A 12,228-nucleotide genomic window follows, 5' to 3' on the forward strand; every position below is an offset into this window, starting at 1 on the left:
AGGATTAGTCCTGTGGACAGGGACTCAGCCGATCTGGGTTCTGTTCCTACCTCTGACACTGACAAATTCTCTGTGTGACTTAAGGCAAATCACTTTAGTCTCTCTGTGCCTGAGGTTCCTATCTGTAAACTGGGAGTAATATTTCCTTTATAACCTCTGAGGCACAGATGCTCTCTCACTACATGCAAGTACAGTGCCTTGCATAAGGGGGCTCTCTCTGGATGATGCTGGAATAAAAACAACACTACAAAGAATATGTGATGTACTGTCACTATAGGACTCAATAGAAATTGATGTCTTAAAATTATGCTTTAAGTCAAAATTGCACCCTGAAGAACACTGTCCTGTCACTTGCTACCAACATCAGGGGGGCATTGTATTTGCCCCACTGCAAATCACGTTTTTATTTTTCCTCACCCAGTGACATCACTTAATACAGATCTGCACGTCCTACCAAGTTCAACTAAAGCCCCCGAACTGATTTTGGGAGACCGTTTTAAATTCACTCCACTTCTGAAACCAAATATGTATGGTACACACTGGATGGGCTGCTCCATGTTATTCATTCAAAGCAGACAAAGATCTTGGTCTGTGTACCTGGGGTATTTGGACTGCTACCCATGAAAAAAAAGTTTGCAGTTTGTTTCTGTTCTCGTGACTTTGCACAGAGAGTGTATAAGTGAGCAGCAGTTAACATAAGGAAGATGCTTCTACCAGTAAAAAGTCTGAAGGGAAATTCCCACTGCAGTACCCAGCAATCTTCTCATGCAGCCCTGCCCGAAGGCATAGTGATATTAACACAACCAGAATACAGTGTTTCCTGCTCATTCACGTGACTGTTTAGAACACCCACTTCACGTTTGCAGACTGCTGCTCCTGCATTTAACTTCCAGGGACAGAGCACCTGTTTAGTTGCGAACGCAGGCACTGTAAAAACAAAAGTGTATTTCCAAGCCACACAGAGAGCCTTACAGAGCACCAGAGGAAACCTTTAGTGTATTGCATGCCATTGTAAATCGGCCACTACCAATATGTAAATGCAAGATTTGACGCCCAATCTTGTGCTTTAACCACTGGATCAGCTTTCCTTTCCTTTTACTGTCTTGTGGGCTCCCCATAACCACCACACACTTGTCAAAGAGCCCAATTCATGCACAATGGCCTCCTGTATCCTGCTTCCAAAAACACCAATGAACAGACTACCTGAGCTGAACCTGAACACCAAACGTGTTCAATGAACAGGGGTCTGACTGTTCCAATGAAAGACACTCAGGCCTGGAAATTCCAGTGGTGATCATGTGAGCCGAGCCCATAGCTCAGAAGAGCGACCAAAACCCTCGCATTTAAAGTCAGAGCGCTCAAAACCAAGTGCATTTAGTGTCCTCGGACTTATCTACACTACCTTGACTTTCACATATGGCTCTGTGGATTTGAACTGAGGGTGCTGATGAGATAGAGAGGAAGGAAGCAATTAAAATATTTTTTTGTAACAGCAAAAAAACAAGCCTATTTTCAAGTCCTGCTACAATTCCCTTTTCTTTTGAAAGCACAGCTCTCCCTAGCCAGACCCAGAAGAGGAACAAATGCCCCCTTCAATCAGAGGTAGCCCCAAACTACAACTTCAGGTCTAAAATCCCTCAAACTTTTGCAAAGTTACAATTAGATACAATTGCAAAGTTACAATTTTTTGCAAAGTTACAATTAGATTACAATAAGCTCCTCAGGGCGCAGACCTCATCTGCCACCGTGCAGTGCCAAGCACAGCGAGCCTTTGCCCCTGTTCAGAGCTTCTGAACACTACAATAGACCTGTTAACAACCCACCCATGTTTGGATCATAGAATATCAGGGATGGAAGGGACCTCAGGAGGTCATCTAGTCCAACCCCCTGCTCAAAGCAGGACCAATCCCCAACTAAATCATCCACTGCTGATGTTTCACAAGATGGAACCAGTTCCCTCCATGCTCTGGGGAAGTTAAGGACTAGGTCCAAGTTTCCTGTATCTTTGCGGTCATGCTCTGCCTTTTCACCTTTAATACTTTTCTTGTGGTTTTTCCACGAAGTGCAAAATTTACCAACCCCTCCCCCCCATTACAATGCTGCATCCTGCTTCAAATCTGAACCAGATGCTCAATTCCTTCTACTGATCAGAAACAATTGTAAACCTTTCATCAACAAGCCATGAAGAAAAAAACCCATGGAATTATAGAACTGTAGGGCTGGAAGGGGCCTTGAGAAGTCACCAAGTGCAGCCCCCCTGCACTGAAGCAGGACCAAGTAAAGTTAGACCATCCCTGACAGGTGTGTGTCTAATCTTGTTGTTAAAATCCTCCCATGATGAAACTGCCACAACCTCCCTTGGAAGCGTGTTCCAGAGCTTAACTAGAAAGTTTTTCCTAATAACCAACCTAAATCAGCCTTGCTGTAGATTAAGTATTAATTACTGCTTGTCCTACCTTCAGTGGACATAGAGAACTACTGATCACTGTCCTCTTTATAACAGCCCTTAACATATGCCCAACCCTGTGAGAAAGAAATCAGAATCATAGAAGATTAAGGTTGGAAGAGACCTCAGGTCATCTAGTCAATCCCCTGCTTAAAGCAGGACCAACCCCAACTAAATCATCCCAGCCAGGGCTTTGTCAAGCCGGGCCTTAAAAACCTCTAAGGCTGGAGATTCCACCACCTCCCTAGGTAACCCATTCCAGGGCTTCACCACCCTCCTAGTGAAACTGTTTTTTCCTAATATCCAACCTAGACCTCCCCCACTGCAACTTGAGACCATTGCTCCTTGTTCTGTCAAGGAGTGAGATAGCATCATGCTACGGAGCAACTTGCCCCTTGGAGCAGGAAGAGACACAGGAAGTCAAATTCCAAACACAGTGATAAAGCTTATCCTGGGCAAAATGAACCTCTCTCTGACAGACCTCAAAGGTCCCCCTTTCACACACTGGCAGCAATAATGGTACAGTTTAATGAGGGGGTTTGTCAATAGTTTCCCTGAAGCTGAATTATTAGTAAAATAGACACTCCACAAGGTGGCAGTAGAGATTCAAAAATAAAGCTGGAGGTAGGAAGGTGGGTGTGTTCGCATGCTGCCTTCTCCGGGCCCCTAAGGGACAAGGTCAGGCCTGCAGTGCCCACCCGTACGCACACGTGCTCTAAAGGCACCTCTTCCCCAGGGCCCGCAGTGCCGATCCACCTCCCAGAGAGGAGTAAGGAGACCGCTGGGTGCTGCACCACCGCCCCTCCTGGTCTGGTTATTCAGTACAGACTAGGCAGCATTCTGTGTCCTTTAACATCACAAGTGCTCCAAGGCCAGGGCCACATCTCTCTCTGTCCTGCACTGAACACGAGGTGAGGGCTCAGCCTGTGGTGGCACCTGCTCCAGCTACATCTACCACAGGGCCCCCCGGCCCTTGGTGGGGACACCCGGGAGACCAGACATCTGGACCAATGAGGCAGATGAAAACTGACATCCAATGGGATGCTTTGCATGTGCTCTTTGGTGGGAAAATGTTATAGAGGAATTGTACACATAGGAACAAAGTGAGACTCTGCAACCTGCAGAACTCCATTACCCAGAGTAGCCTGCCCTGCAACAGGCCAAATCTCTTACTGGCTCTCATGTCTTACACGCAGAGCACGCAGAAGGGACCTCTCAGCAATTCACCAAGGTCCTGCCCCATCAGCAGCCGGCACCTAACTAACAGACAGGAAAGCTAGACCCTCCCAACTACTAGCCCCCAGGAGCATTCACCTCCTTTGGACCAGCCAACTCCATGACACCATTCAGCCCTCATCAGTGCTTTCTATCCTGAACGTACTTTACTCACATGAACTAAGTCTCCCGACAACCCCGGGGTAAACACTCCCCCTTTTAGAGAGCGGGGGGGCGGGGGGAGAACCAAGGCACAGAGCAGGGAGGCGATTTGCCCCAGGTCGCACACTGACTTTCAGCAGCAGGGCTAGAATTAGAGCCCTAAAGAGCCTGGATCTCAGTTCTGTGCTCAAGCCACTAAACCATCCCAAGCAAATGGCAAGTGAATCTCAACACTAGGTACACGTGCCCTCACCCACTCCCAGCTCACCTCCAAGGCTGGGGGCCCCAAACACGGCAGATCTCCAGTCGGTGTAACTGCTGCTGTAAGTCAAAGAAGGGAATCTCACAGAACGGGAAAATGCCCCAGCTCATTTACATTTGTAACTCTGCCATGAGAGGAGAAAGAACTGGCTTTAATGAGCTATCCTCAGCATAGAGGCCTGGTTCCAATACCCTCCCATGTGCTGAGCAGTGCTTTATTGTGACAGTGCTCCCAGCCCATTGATTTCACCGGGGCTGCTCACATGGTAAGGTGCTACACCAATGGGAAGAAAGGTGGCGGAATCAGGCTCATAAAAACAGAGGAGAACCTGCTGAAAGGTCTGCATCTTCCCATGGTTCTGAGGGATCACACCCTTTCCAACCACCTTGCTACAGAAGCTCTTTCTAAATGGGTCTGGAGCAGGGGTTCTCAAACTGGGAGTCAGGACCCCTCAGGGGGTCACGAGGTTATTACATGTGGGGGTCACAAGCTGTCAGCCTCCACCCCAAACCCCGCTTTGCCTCCACCATTTATAATGGTGTTAAATATATTAAAAAGTGTTTTTAATTTATAAGGGGGGGCACACTCAGAGGTAAAAGGGGTCACCAGTACAAAAGTTTGAGAACCACTGGTCTGGAGCCTCCATTACTTAATCACCTCCTAGCTTCCCAGCTGGGAACATTCCCCCACCTGGCCTTTCACTTGCAATTTACTTTGCCATTCACAAAAAAAATAAAACCCAATGTGCTTTCGGAGAGGGGAGGAAGGGTTCCAACCCCCCCTGTCACCCAAGCTGCGATAAATGATCTGATTAAAAGGTTTTAAGAGATTACAGCATCTGAGTCAATGTCATCGGACAGCAACAGCTCTAACGGAGAATCAAAAATCATTTTTATTTGTGTATCCGATATGCTCAAAAAAGAAGTGCGCCGGGAGCCCCTGGAAATCAATGGAGACTAATTGAAGATTCATAAAAATGAAAGGGATGTTCAATTCAATCAGCCTATTGATTTATTGAAGAGGACTTTAGCAGCAAGGAGCCTGATTTCCTTAAAAGCCCAGACTCCCCGCAGCGGAGATGGAGCCTGTAGGGAACAGAGTCCCCGTCCCTGTGCCTTGGAGGCCAAGTACATCACAGGGGCTCTTCGACAGACAAGGGCGGATTTGCAGGACACCACTACCTCGCTTGGAAGACTAGCCATTTTCCAAATGGTTACGGGCCCACTCCCACTGACTTCAATGGGGCACAATCAGGCCCTGTGTTGTATACAGCCATAAGTACAGGCGTGGCTACCCGCACTGCCTAGAACAGTGGCTCTCAAACTTTTGTACTGGAGACCCGTTTCACATAGCAAGCCTCCAAGTGCAACCCCCCTAATAACTTAAAAACACTTTTTTATATATTTTTGACACCATTATAAATGCTGGAGGCAAAGCGGGGTTTGGGGTGGAGCTGACCACTCGCGACCCCCTGTGTAATAACCTCGTGACCCCCCCCCCCCGAGGGGTCCCAACCCCCCATTTGAGAACCCCTGGCCTAAAACAATCCTCACTGGTATTCTACTAGCACCATGAAGCTTCAAGGGAGATCGCGGCCCCGTTGCACAAGGCACTGTGCATGATCTCGGAGTGTGTCAGCAATGTGGGTAGGGGGCACAGTTTTTAACACCCATTTTTACCCTGGTGTCAATGACAACACACAGATGCAAGGAAGGCAAAGGACAATCACTCTCCCCCATCGCCCATGCTGTCAAATCCACAAAACCAAACAGGGGGGAAAGAAATGACATATGCAAAGAGACAGTCGTTGAAAGTCACCTTGGGGGCTACCTGTAATCATAGTGGGGACATTTGCAAATGTGTGATTTTTAGGTGGATGGTGTCCCCTGGCATAGAAATGCAGGGTGCTAAGCAAAATCTTGGGAAGCAGAGATGGAAATGACTTGCCAGGGCACCAAGCACATTCTCCGGTGATCAGGTCAAGGCTGTTTCCTACAGTACATTCTCTGTCCGAATTACTCTTGGGGAAGGAGTGTGTGGGGGCTAGGAGTCCATGGGGCTAGGCTAATCACTGTATCCATAGCGCTGAGTGGCACTGGGGGAGAGAACATAACCTTAAGGAAAGGAAGACAACGATTCCAGGAATCGGATGCTCCAGGGGTCAAAATGGCCCTATAGTAACTTTGGCAGCCCACCCCCTGCTGGCAGTGGTGACAGCACTCCACAGTGGCCCTGTAGTGCTAGGGGCAATGGGGCTGCCCTATTCCAGTCCTGCCCTTGAATACCCCCTACACTAGAGCTTGCAGGATGGCCCCATAGGACAGCACAGCTGCGCTACAGTCTTTGTCCTGGGGGAATTCTTCCCCCCACCAGCCTAGGTATCTTTTACAACCTGGGTGCACTGGCCCAGTTCCTCCCTAGCACTCCTTTCCTGCCAGGCTTCCTCCTCGCTCCTGGAAGGGTCTCATTTGTGGCTGACCTGCATCAGCGATAGACTCCTACCCACCCTGGAACTGGCTGGGTTACACTGGCCAGGGAGCAGGAGGGGTGGAGACAAGGCTCCGCCCACTCTCCAGCCACCTGAGAGGGGAGGAGCAGCAGCCAAACCAATAGTCCCACTTACCCCTACACTCCTGGACCAAAATCCAGGTGGCTCCTGGAGGGGTGCCTGCAAGGTCCCTACTCCCTTATGTGAGTACACAGCCCACGTCAGAGCCTACCTCACTAACAGCACATAGCCCTTTCCACAGGCTGGCAGGGGAGATAGGCCTGCTTTGGTTCCAGGCCACAGGGTTTACTGTGACAGCAAAAGCACGACAGAACCATGCAGGGAAAGCGAACTGATCAGATGACATCCACCAGGGACTCTCTTGAATCAACAAAAAGACTCAACATAACATTCCTCAGTTAAGGTTTCTTACCAATTAGGTTAAACCAGGCAATAGTCTCTTCCACCTTGCTGCAAAGCAGCCCTCGTACTTCTGAGACAAGCTAAGGGTTTCCAACAATAGTAGAGAAGCAAGTTCTTACCTGTAGAAAAGAGAGCTTTGAGATACAAAGGAAGCAGGTTTCAGAGTAACAGCCGTGTTAGTCTGTATCCGCAAAAAGAAGAACAGGAGTACTTGTGGCACCTTAGAGACTAACAAATTTATTAGAGCATAAGCTTTCGTGGACTACAGCCCACTTCTTCGGATGCAGATGTCCCAGCATACAATTGTTGCTTTGCTCACTGTGATGTCTAGTCTGGTTTCTGGTGTTTCCATTTAGCCTACTGTGATTTAGACCACTAATCCAGTAGAGAAAAATTCCCAATTTCTCAGCATTCCTGCCCATACATTGGCTGCATTAGAGAGAAGTGGCATTGGATGACAACACTGATCTTTGCTGTGTCAAGGTGTACAGCTATTCTTTGCTATCTTGCAAGTATGTAAAAATAAAATGGTATCCTGTATCAACAAAACAGATCTCTTGTTAACCTGTCTGTATATTACTGCTCCTATAACTTTTTTGGAGGGGGGCTACATTCTGCAATAATTTATCTGTGGTTTGTACCTGTAATGGTTAGATGTTTAGTTACAGGGTAAATAGATCAAATTAAAAATCCAACTACTGAAGCTGGAAGTTGTGAACCAAATTTGTAAGAACTTTTTTTTTTAAATGCATTTGTTTCCAGTTATGCGAGGTGGAATTTGACAAGACAGAACATTAAATCTCAGAATCCACAGTCTCTTATTCAGGAATTTCCCCCCCTCCTTTCCTTATAAAGGAATTCCCCCTGTGACTTATAAATAGAATTAGACTTAAGTAGATGTAGGGTAGGGGGTCCTGCTGGGGATCACACTCCCCTGTCCCAGGAGTTTCAGAAGGAGCCAGTTTCCCCTCCTGATGGGAGTGCAGCACGTGATTGCGTCCCTGGCTAGCTACACCCAGCTGACTTCCAGCACAACACTCAATGGTTTGGTTAAACACCAAACACCCCTCCCTTCCCCACACCAAACCCTACTGTAAGTAACTAACTATCTGGACCCTAACAAAAAAGAGGATGTTTAACCCACAATTACAAAAACCTGGTGGGATTCCGCTTTCCCCAACAAAATATTGAAAACATTAGAAACTCCAACTCACAATCCACATGGCCAAACTCTTTCCCCCAAGGGCAGTTTGAGCCCCCTCCTCTCCATGAAAACACCATCAAGATTAAGCATTTTTTAATCAGCCCATTGCAGGAGGAGTTCATGCTCCATCAAATCCTGTTTGTAACCAGACAGGTGTGTCTAATCTAAACTGGATGGGAGCTAAGAAAACATGGAAAATGTTAGCAGCCTGGGTGTCCATTAACAAATAAAATTCAGACCCTGGAGGGAGGCATATTTGGATGGATTTCAAGGTTTGAAATTCACCAGCTTTTTGGAACCAAGAAATCTTGGAGGCACTGAATCAACCTTTTCCTGTGGATTCACTGCTGTTTACTGTGCATGTTGTTCTGATTTAGGCACTCAGATTGCATGCTGATGGTCAATCTCCAAAAGCCTGTTAGAAGAACCTTACACTGTTTTCTAGGAGCAGATATTAATCAACATGTGGCCCTATTCCCATAGTATTCCTGAATGCCTCCCCAACCTTAATTAAATGTATAGTCAATGCCCTGAGAGCTGTGGAAATACAAGTATCCCCCATGCTACAGATGGAGAGTCAAGGTACAGTCAGATAGAATGACCTGCCCAAAGGTCACACGGAATCCATGGTAGAGTTGGCAACTGAACCTAGAGCTTGCAATTCCAAGTCCTTCACCTTAACCACCAGAGCACTTTTCCTCTGTAGGGTGCCCTAAATGGGGCTCTGGTGGAACACTTGTCCTGAGAACCAAGAAGCTTCAGCATGTGGGCCGACAATGCATGAAAATACATTAGGACCCAACTTGGTGAGGTGCTGAGCACCTTTAGAGCCCAGTAGCCTAGAGGGGACTGGACTAGATGACCTCTCGAGGTCCCCTCCAGTCCTACAATTCTATCTTGCAGGATGAGGCCCTTGGTTTTCGGCGTGCCAAGGGCACACAGCAGGGGACAGAGCAATGGATTCTGGACAGGAAGTTAGTTTGGAACAGGGGTTAAACTGGGGGTCGTGACCCCTCAGGGGGTTGAGAGGTTATTACGTGGGGGTGGGGGTTGCAAGCTGTCAGCCTCCACCCCCAAACCCCACTTCACCTCCAGTATTTATAATAGTGTTAAATATAAAAAAAAATATGTTTTTAGTTTATAAGGGGGGGAGGGGTTGCACTCAGAGGCTTGCTGTATGAAAGGGGTCACCAACCCAAAACATTTGAGAACCACTGGTTTAGAAACAGGGAGGGCGTGACCAGAAGAGCCTAAGGCAATATTCTGACTGTTTACTCTTATTTCAAATGGAATCCATAAAAAAAATAAAACCCACACCCACTCAACAGGAGTGAATACCTATAGGGCTATAAACATCATTAAGTACATAGCAATATAATCAATTGCTTTGGGGTCTTTTCAGTCATGCTTTATATCAAAACAACCGGCTGGGATATATATAGCCCTGCACAAACGTCTCTTAGAAATAAATAATTTTACATGACAAAGAACCCACTTAAAATAAGAAGAGACAAAACACTCCCTTATGCTCCTTTCGCAGCCTCTCCCTGCTGAGAGTGTCCTGCTGGCCTTCTTGCCTCATTTCCAGTTAAGTCAATAAGGAAAAAAACAGCCACAGGCAGAGTTTTTGAAAGCTGCCAGCGTAGGGCCAGGACACTGGACTATCACTACATACAGCAGAGCTTTTGAGTGGGCCGGATCCCAAACCCACTGAAGTCAGATTTCCTGGTAAAGTCAATGGCTTTTTGGTTACGCTGCTACTGAAATGGACCAGAAAGCTCTGACTCGCTTCAGCGCAAATCGGTGACTTTCACTCTTTGCAGTCAAGCTTCATCGGGCTTGTAGTGAAACTTCACTCCACTGTGATTAGTTTCCACCGTGCTGAACACCTTGGAATGCTGCAGTTGGAAGGGTGGGAAGAGAAGCTACCAATTACTTGGGTGGTTCTATGGAGTGAGGAAAGGGGGACAGGAGGGGAACCTGGCTCCCAGTCTTACCCACAGCTTCTCCCCTCACTGGGAGAGGAGGTAGCCCACTCTTGCAGTGGGAAGTGGAGCTGATCTTTCTACAACTGTTCCCACTGGAACGATGACCTTCTAAAGGAACCCTATGCTGCTGTCACCTCCTGCAACTGCAGCTGATGAAAACAGACTATACTCCTAGATGGAAGGAAGGATGGGGGAGGAAGAGGGATTTTCTTTGCTTAGATCCCCTATAACACAACTCTACTTGCAGGTCCAGATATTCAAGTGCTCAGCACCCACACCTGCGGCCAGATGTCCAGAAAAGCTCAATTCCCATTTAGGCAGCTAAACAAGGGTGAGATTTTCTCAAGGGCTCAGCACACAGTGGCTCTCAGTGTCATACCGCCCAACGATTTTGTAAACCGGACAAAGCAACCGAAGTGCACCCCACATACTCAGCAATCTTGAAATATCTGGCCATTTATTCTTGGTGCCTAAATACGAACCAAGATCTTTTGGAAATCTGGCCCAGGGTGACACATTTCTTGTTAAATGAAGCCGTGTTGGAGTGCAAGGTTGTATAGATCAAGAACAGGCTGCAACTATATAGGTCCATAATGTGAGTAACAGGACAGAAAACAGGAACTGGGAGGTGGCTCTTAACAGGACACAAAAAAGTCTCTTGGAAATGTACAGAACTGCAAAGCTGAGTGCCTCTGGCACCTTGCCAGGAGCCTGAAGGTCACGCATTGTTTGCATATTCATTTGCACCTCTTTTTAATCAAAATTACTCTGCCCTGAAATATTTGCCTCTACGTGATAGATGAACAGGAACGGGTTCATTGGCATTTACCAGCCATTTTAAGGACAAATCCTGGTTCCATTAAAATCCATGAGACCAGAATTTGGTGATTAATCACTTTCGCCCTATCACATAGAAAAAAAGGCATCCACAAACTGCACCACTGACTGCTGCTGGTCTGCAATGCAAGTAACCACCGCCCCATACTGCACACATCAAAACAGCAGGCTCTATGCACAAGCAGCATGGGAGATCTTACAAGAATAAAATGCCACTATGCAGAAATAACAGCACTGTATTCCTACCCTCCCTGTGCCCCCGCAGTAACGTCTCCCAAGCATTTACTCCCCTGTCCGTTCCTGTCGAGTGATTATGCTGACAGCAACATCACTGCAGGATTCTTGTGGCACGAAGCATAATCCACAGACGTGCACAAAGCATTCCCAACACTCCCAGAGACTTTCCTCTTCTAGACAGCCATCTGCCTCATGCAGAAAGACTGCCACACACGTCAATTCCTTCCCAGTTGGCTGGACTAGGAACTGAATCACAGCTACACAGTGAAGACTGATGCCTACAGTCAGCGGCCTGCCGAGCATCGATTTATTGCTGCCCACGTTTGAGATGTGGTTCACACACAGCCTGTCAGTGGACTAGATAGCAGCAGATTCAATAGCTCCTCAAGACAGTGTGTTAAAGCGTAATTCAGATTCCACTCCAGAGAAGGATGTTCTCTTCTAGTGCATACCTATGGAGGGGGGATTGGACAAGAGCGTGCTTATCTTATGAGCACCTTATAATGGGTGCAAGGGAGAAAAGACCTCGGGCTGCATTTTCCGATACTTCCAGCTGCATTTGTGAGGCAATGGGATCCAATGGCTAGAACCCTGAACTAGGAGCAACAATTTTGGGCTCTGCAATGATTTCTGCTTATCACTTTGGGCAAGTCATTCTACCTGCCTGTGCTTCATATTACCCAGCTGCAAGAATGTGAATGGTGCTGCTTACTCACCCCGCTGAAGCACTTTGAGATCTAAGGACGGGAAGAATTCCTACTGAAGCTTTGTGAACTTTCCTCAGCTACTTAATTTTGCCAGTCGTCTCTTAAACTGATTTTGAATCTAATGAAAATTCCAAATCTTCCAGAAGTCAGCACAGCGCTCCTGGCTGGCCTCACTCCACATGGTCTCATCCTTGCCAGCAGTCTCTCTCTCTGTCTTATACGCACACCCATCATTTATTGTCTGTAGGTCAGCTTTTCC

At 47.3% G+C, this 12,228-nt stretch overlaps 1 protein-coding gene across 2 annotated transcripts in view; it reads right to left on the reverse strand.

The window, feature by feature from the left end:
* The window catches only part of IKBKE (inhibitor of nuclear factor kappa B kinase subunit epsilon), a 57,533-nt gene extending 45,449 nt beyond the window's left edge, over positions 1 to 12,084 (reverse strand). The window contains exon 1 of one of the 2 annotated variants that reach the window (XM_065594601.1): positions 11,979 to 12,084. The gene's annotated coding sequence lies outside the window, so the exon portion shown is untranslated. Of the gene's footprint in view, positions 1 to 4,091; positions 4,184 to 11,978 lie in introns of those variants that run through there. The other variant, XM_065594602.1, reaches the window with a different exon arrangement.
* Positions 12,085 to 12,228: the final 144 nt, after the last annotated feature.

This window comes from Chrysemys picta, chromosome 4 (genome assembly GCF_011386835.1).
Source record: "Chrysemys picta bellii isolate R12L10 chromosome 4, ASM1138683v2, whole genome shotgun sequence".
Lineage (NCBI taxonomy): Eukaryota > Metazoa > Chordata > Testudines > Emydidae > Chrysemys > Chrysemys picta.